General features: G+C 43.1%; 2 non-coding genes and 1 pseudogene across 2 annotated transcripts; all 3 read left to right on the forward strand.

Moving 5' to 3' along the window:
* The first annotated feature begins 263 nt into the window (after positions 1 to 263).
* Positions 264 to 2,564, forward strand: LOC103635757 (40S ribosomal protein S9-2-like; annotated as a pseudogene).
* LOC111590731 (small nucleolar RNA Z161/Z228) lies at positions 1,549 to 1,636 on the forward strand. The gene has a single exon (XR_004855772.1). It is a non-coding gene; the product is annotated as a small nucleolar RNA Z161/Z228 (small nucleolar RNA).
* Positions 1,735 to 1,822, forward strand: LOC111590733 (small nucleolar RNA Z162). Its single transcript, XR_004855773.1, has one exon. It is a non-coding gene; the product is annotated as a small nucleolar RNA Z162 (small nucleolar RNA).
* Positions 2,565 to 8,103: the final 5,539 nt, after the last annotated feature.

Here is an 8,103-nt window from a genome sequence, read left to right on the forward strand (position 1 = left end):
CTTATGAGATGATGCATAATAAGTTCATTTTCCATCAATTTTGGTGGAATCAACCCACTCCTCATGTATATACTAATTTTTTAACTTATGAGGAATGTGGTTACGATGGATCAACCCATTCTATTCCATAAATCAAATAAAAAAAATAAGGAATGAGAAGAAGATGGACCACTTTATTTCTCAAACTAAACCCACTATAAATTTAGAGTCCATTTAACGTCTATTGTTGGAGACAGTCTTAGGTTTTAGCGCATATAAGAACGCCGCCTCTAACCCTCCACAGTCCCTCTCGCCTTCCCCTTCACAAGTCACAGTCACAGCACATCTCGCGGCGGCTGCGTCGGCGGCGACAGAGGCAGGCGGCGGAGGCAGCGTCAGCCATGGTGCACGTGAGCTTCTATCGCAACTGTAAGCGGCCAGCTGTCTTGCTATTGACATGATCCGTTTGATCTCATAGCGCAATGGCGAGAGGATCTGTTGTTAAGGGCTAACTATGTTCTTGAGTTTATTTCTCTGTCATTTGAATCTGGAAGATAGCAACTGTAAATGCCTCACTGTATTTTTAATCTGCAAACTTAGATTTGATGCCTATCAAGATATTTACAGTCAAATATAGGTTGGTGGTCTGAGTGCCTAACTGTGGCTGGTTAGTCTGTTAGGTGTTTATTTATCATAATCAATATAGAAACTTTAAAAGCAAAGATTCATTACAATGAGTTTACAATGCTCGCCATGCTGCTTGGATTTTGGGAATATTTTTTAGGCATTCTTTCCTGAATGCATTCATAACCAGACATGCATTAGAGTTGGATATTGAATGAATTGATATGTTATGATCGCGGTACTATCAATTTAGAGTTGTTGTGTTTGTGCATTTTGCTGATGATCAGGATATCTTCGTTATTTATTTTTGCTCGTTCCAACAATGTGTGACACGCAGATGGTAAGACTTTCAAGAAACCAAGGCGTCCTTATGAGAAGGAGCGTCTTGATGCTGAGCTGAAATTGGTGGGTGAGTATGGCCTGAGATGCAAGCGTGAACTGTGCCGTGTGCAGTATGCCCTCAGCCGCATCCGAAATGCTGCAAGGGAGCTGCTCACCCTTGATGAGAAGAACCCCGCCGTATCCTTGAGGGTGAGGCACTCCTGCGCCGCATGAACCGATATGGTCTTCTCAGTGAGGGCCAGAACAAGCTTGATTACATGCTTGCACTCACTGTTGAGAACTTCCTGCAGCGCCGCCTTCAGACCATTGTCTTCAAGAATGGCATGGCAAAGTCCATCCATCATGCGTGTGCTCATCAGGCAGCGCCACATTAGGTACAAACAATAACATTTCTTCCCCTGGAGATTATGTTTTGTGGTATTACTATTAACTAGTAACACAATTAGTTGAACAAAGCTAATGTCATGGAACATGTACTATTTACATCTGTATTTTACCGAGTAACTTTTCTTACAAGGTTGGGGGTGTACATCAATTTATGCGAGCACAATGATTTATAAGTGCTGTTGTAAATTTTACTATCCATCTTCCTGTTTGTCTTTTGGGCCATATGATGAGACTTTGTGCAACTCACGACGGTCGTCTGAGACACTTTGTGTGTAATGTTGCAGTCCTATTTTCTCTGATGCTCCCTTCGTCTTTGTTTCTGATGCATTTAGCATTTTTGTGTTTCTTCATCTGTTTACATTTTACACTTTCCTGTGAGGCGCAGACTCAGCTGTTATATTTGGTGGCACAGTGAGGAACTAATTTTGCTAATGTATCTATGAGGTCAGAAGGCCAGTGAATCGAATGTCCTTTTCATTCTGAGTGCCAATGTTTCTGTTTTTTTCCTTTTTGCTGCAAACAGTTCTTATGTGAGAAACTGAGAACTAGGCAGCTGACTTAGGGACGCTGTTAACATGTTGGTTTACTGCTGATTATTTTATTTGTTATCTTTACCAAATACTGCTATAATGCATAGAACCTTCACCTGGACTACTTTCAAGCTATTTGTTACCTGAGTCTTGCTTCTTAACTAGTTCAGATGTATGAATTGAAGTTATCTCGATTTTAATGCAAAAATACATCTACACTCTTTGGAATCCACAGCAGTGGTGGTGATTCCATTGAGCCATACCTGTCGTGATCATGTTACGTTTTTTTTATGTTCTTGATACAATGTTTTCTTAGTTGCATGTTCAATAGCATGCATTATTTGTTGGCAGCAATTTCACCCCAATGTAACTCGTCTATTTCTGCAGAGTTGGGAGGCAACTTGTCAACATCCCCTCATTCATGGTGAAACTTGACTCAGAGAAGCACATTGACTTCTCCCTTACCAGCCCGCTCGGTGGTGGCGAACCTGGAAGGGTGAAGAGAAAGAACCAAAAGAAGGCTTCTGGTGGAGGCGGTGATGATGAGGAGGAAGAGTGATCGTGTGATGCTAACTCTTTGTTTTGTTAGAGCCTAATTTTGCTGGCTTTGATAGGACCTAATTTTGTTACATGAAAACAAAAGTTGGCTGTCGAGTTTTTCTCTCTCTCTGAAATTGCAATTTAAATTCTTGAGAACTGCAATTGTCGACTCTCGTTACCGAAGTTTTAAATGTGGAGGTTTCTCCGACGCTCAATGGGTCCCTCTCGCGCCGGGGCGGAAGCTTCTCTCGACACAGCAGTGCAGCCGGCACGACGCCCCTGAAGTTCGCGCGGCGAAAGGTGGCGGCGGAGGGTGCTATGCGGGCGATGGAGTTGATTGTGGTGGTTGCCGTCATCTATTGTTGGCAACAAATTCAGTGTATTGTGAAATTTCTATGTATTAAAATGTTCTTTAATTAAACTTTTACACACGAACGATTTCTTAGGTGCACAAAAACGGATCAACATATAGTACAACATTTTGGTTGATTGTTTTGCTGATTAACAGACAATGAGTAAATTGTCAATTTAAAAACTTGTTACTTGTTTTTTTCCAAATACATACCGGATTTAAATTTTTGTGATGTGCGAAATGGAGAAAAACTATGTAGTTTATTCTGTTATTACTGTAGACATGGAGGACTGAATTTAAAGGATGCTGCTGGAGATGGAGAAGATTTAGAGGCTGGAGAGTATTGTAAAGAACGGGGAATATTTCTTTAGAGAATGAAATTTAGGGAACGTTACTGAAGACAACCTAAGATCCTGTTTGGAACCCCTATAGCTAATAGTTAGTCAGCTAATAAGTTATTAGCTGAGTTAAACTAGCTAATGAACTAACTGGTAGTTGTGAGGTAGCTAACAATTAATTGTGGTATTAGCTGATACTGTGTGAAACCCAAAAACTATTTTTTAGTAGCTAACTATTAGTTTTAGAGGTTCTAAATAGAGCCTAAGGTTGTTTAGTTTATAAGAAATAATTTTTAGTCCCTCTATTTTATTTTATTTTAGTCTATAAGTTACCGAATGCGGAACTAAAACTCTATTTTAGTTTTCATATTTAACAATTTAAGGACTAAAATAGAATAAAAAATTAACTAAAAATAATCTTTAGAAACTAAACACCCTCTAAAGTTAAGTAATGCTTGTTTGGTTTATAGTTATAATTGTGGTTACATTTTCTTTTTTTGTGTAGGTCATACTGTCAATGACTTATAGATTTATGACAAGATTCTCTTAGACGTGCCTAGTGAAAGGGAATTAGGCTTATACCTAGTTCCTATATAATTTTGGTGGTTGAATTGCCCAACACAAATCTTTGGACTAACTAGTTTGCCCAAGTGTATAGATTATACAGGTGTAAAAGGTTCACACTCAGCCAATAAAAAGACCAAGTTTTGGATTCAACAAAGGAACAAAGTGGCAACCGAAGGCCCTCTGGTCTGGGAGCACCGGACTGTCCGGTGTACACCGTACAATGTCCGGTGCACCACCGGACAGTGTCCGGTGCACCAGAGAACTCCAACGCCAACTCGCCACCTTCGGGAATTTCCAGAGGCACTCGCGCTATAATTCACCGGACAGTGTCCGGTGCGCCAAGGAGGAGCAGCCTCAGGAACTCGCCAGCTTCGGGAAACTCCAACGGCTAGTCCGCTATAATTCACCGGACTGTCCGGTGTGCACCGGACTGTCCGGTGCGACTCCGGAGCAACGGCTATCTCCGCGCCAACGGCTACCTGCGGCGCATTAAATGCGCGCGCAGCGCGCGCAGAAGTCAGGCGCGCCCATCCTGGCACACCGGACAGCAAACAGTACCTGTCCGGTGTGCACCGGACACCCAGGCGGGCCCACAAGTCAGAAGCTCCAACGGTCAGAATCCAACGGCAGTGATGACGTGGCAGGGGGCACCGGACTGTCCGGTGTGCACCGGACTGTCCGGTGTGCCATCGAACAGACAGCCTCCCAACGGCCACTTTTGGTGGTTGGAGCTATAAATACCCCAACCACCCCACCATTCATTGCATCCAAGTTTTCCACTTCCCAACTACTACAAGAGCTCTAGCATTCAATTCTAGACACACCAAAGAGATCAAATCCTCTCCAAATTCCACACAACGCCATAGTGACTAGAGAGAGTGATTTGCTTGTGTTCTTTCGAGCTCTTGCGCTTGGATTGCTTCTTTTCTTTCTCCCTTGTTCTTGAGATCATAACTCCATTGTAATCAAGGCAAGAGGCACCAATTGTGTGGTGGCCCTTGCGGGGAAGTTTTGTTCCCGGCTTTGATTTGAGAAGAGAAGCTCACTCGATCCGAGGGATCGTTTGAGAGAGGGAAGGGTTGAAAGAGACCCGGCCTTTGTGGCCTCCTCAACGGGGAGTAGGTTTGCGAGAACCGGACCTCGGTAAAACAAATCCGCGTGTCACACTCTTTATTTGCTTACGATTTGTTTTGCGCCCTCTCTCGCGGACTCGTTTATATTTCTAACGCTAACCCGGCTTGTAGTTGTGTTTATATTTGTAAATTTCAGTTTCGCCCTATTCACCCCCCCTCTAGGCGACTTTCAATTGGTATCAGAGTCGGTGCTTCATTAGAGCCTAACCGCTCGAAGTGATGTCGGGAGATCACGCCAAGAAGGAGATGGAGACCGGCGAAAAGCCCACTACAAGCCACGGGAGCACTTCATCGGAAGAGTCTCGCACCAAGAGGAAGGAGAAGAAGAAGATCTCCTCCAACAAAGGGAAGGAGAAGAAATCTTCTTCTCACCACAAAGAGAAGAAGGAAAAATCTTCTTCCCACAAGCCTCGTCGGAGTGGGGACAAGCAAAAGAGGATGAGGAAAGTGGTCTACTACGAGACCGACACTTCATCAACATCGACCTCCGACTCCGATGCGCCCTCCGTAACTTCTAAACGCCAAGAGCGTAAGAAGTTTAGTAAGATCCCCCTACACTACCCTCGCATTTCTAAACATGCACCTTTACTTTCCGTCCCATTAGGCAAACCACCAACTTTTGATGGTGAAGATTATGCTAGGTGGAGTGATTTAATGCGATTTCATCTAACCTCACTCCACAAAAGTATATGGGATGTTGTTGAGTTTGGTGCACAGGTACCGTCCGTAGGGGACAAGGATTATGATGAGGATGAGGTGGCCCAAATCGAGCACTTCAACTCTCAAGCGACAACAATACTCCTCGCCTCTTTAAGTAGAGAGGAGTATAACAAAGTTCAAGGGTTGAAGAGCGCCAAAGAAGTTTGGGATGTGCTCAAAACCGCGCACGAGGGAGACGAGCTCACAAAGATCACCAAGCGGGAAACGATCGAGGGGGAGCTCGGTCGGTTCCGGCTTCGCAAAGGGGAGGAGCCACAACACATGTACAACCGGCTCAAGACCTTGGTGAACCAAGTGCGCAACCTCGGGAGCGTAAAGTGGGACGACCACGAAATGGTTAAGGTTATTCTAAGATCTCTCATTTTCCTTAACCCCACTCAAGTTCAATTAATTCGTGGTAATACTAGATATACTAAAATGACCCCCGAGGAAGTTATCGGGAATTTTGTAAGTTTTGAGTGCATGATCGAAGGCTCGAGGAAGATCAACGAGCTTGATGATCCATCCACATCCGAAGCTCAACCCGTCGCATTCAAGGCGACGGAAGAAAAGAAGGAGGAGGCTACACCAACTCGACAACCAATAGACGCCTCCAAGCTCGACAATGAGGAAATGGCGCTCGTCATCAAGAGCTTCCGCCAAATCCTCAAACAAAGGAGGGGGAAAGACTACAAGTCCCACTCCAAAAAGGTTTGCTACAAATGTGGTAAGCCCGGTCATTTTATTGCTAAATGTCCTATATCTAGTGACAGTGACCGAGGCGACGACAAGAAGGGGAGAAGAAAGGAGAAGAAGAGATATTACAAGAAGAAGGGCGGCGATGCCCATGTTTGTCGGGAGTGGGATTCCGACGAAAGCTCAAGCGACTCCTCCGACGACGAGGACGCCGCCAACATCGCCGTCACCAAGGGACTTCTCTTCCCCAACGTCGGCCACAGGTGTCTCATGGCAAAGGACGGCAAACGGAAGAAGGTTAAATCTAACTCCTCCACTAAATATGAATCTTCTAGTGACGATAATGCTAGTGATGAGGAGGATAATTTGCGTTCCCTTTTTGCCAACCTTAACATAGCTCAAAAGGAAAAATTAAATGAATTGGTTAGTGCTATTCATGAAAAGGATGACCTTTTGGATTCCCAAGAGGACCTCCTTATTAAGGAAAATAAGAAGCATGTTAAGGTTAAAAAGGCTTATGCTCTTGAAATTGAGAAATGTGAAAAGTTATCTAGTGAGCTAAGCACTTGCCGTGAGATGATTGACAACCTTAGGAATGAAAATGCTAGTTTAAATACTAAGGTTGATTCACATGTTTGCAATGTTTCAACTTCAAATCCTAGAGACAATAATGTTGATTTACTTGCTAGGATTGATGAGTTGAATGCTTCCCTAGCTAGCCTTAGAATTGAAAATGAAAAATTGCTTGCTAAGGCTAAAGATTTTGATGTTTGCAATGCTACAATTTCCGACCTTAGAACTAAGAATGACATGTTACATGCTAAGGTTGTTGAATTAAAATCTTGCAAACCCTCTACATCTATCGTTGAGCATGTATCTATTTGCACTAGATGTAGAGATATTAACATTGATGCTATTCATGATCATATGGCTTTAATTAAACAACAAAATGATCATATAGCAAAACTAGATGCTAAAATTGCCAAGCACAACTTAGAAAATGAGAAATTTAAATTTGCTCGTAGCATGCTTTATAATGGGAGACGCCCGGGCATCAAGGATGGCATTGGCTTCCAAAGGGGAGACAATGTCAAAATTAGTGCCCCACCTAAAAGATTGTCCAACTTTGTTAAGGGCAAGGCTCCCATGCCTCAGGATAACGAGGGTTACATTTTGTACCCTGCCGGTTATCCCGAGAGCAAAATTAGGAGAATTCATTCTAGGAAGTCTCACTCTGGCCCTAATCATGCTTTTATGTATAAGGGTGAGACATCTAGCTCTAGGCAACCAACTCATGCTAAGTTGCCTAGAAAGAAAACTCCTAGTGCATCAAATGATTAAAACATTTCCTTTAAAACTTTTGATGCATCTTATGTTTTAACTAACAAATCCGGCAAGGTAGTTGCCAAATATGTTGGGGGCAAGCACAAGGGGTCAAAGACTTGTGTTTGGGTACCCAAAGTTCTTGTGTCTAATGCCAAAGGACCCAAAACCATTTGGGTACCTAAAGTCAAGAACTAAACTTGTTTTGTAGGTTTATGCATCCAGGGGCTCAAGTTGGATACTCGACAGCGGGTGCACAAACCACATGACTGGGGAGAAGAAGATGTTCTCCTCCTACGAGAAAAACCAAGATCCCCAACGAGCTATCACATTCGGGGATGGAAATCAAGGTTTGGTCAAAGGTCTTGGTAAAATTGCTATATCTCCTGACCATTCCATTTCCAATGTTTTTCTTGTAGATTCTTTAGATTACAATTTGCTTTCTGTATCTCAATTATGTCAAATGGGCTACAACTGTCTATTTACTGATGTAGGTGTCACTGTCTTTAGAAGAAGTGATGATTCAATAGCATTTAAGGGTGTGTTAGAGGGTCAGCTATACTTAGTAGATTTTGAAAGAGCTGAACTCGACA

The sequence above is a fragment of the Zea mays genome, chromosome 1 (genome assembly GCF_902167145.1).
Source record: "Zea mays cultivar B73 chromosome 1, Zm-B73-REFERENCE-NAM-5.0, whole genome shotgun sequence".
Lineage (NCBI taxonomy): Eukaryota > Viridiplantae > Streptophyta > Magnoliopsida > Poales > Poaceae > Zea > Zea mays.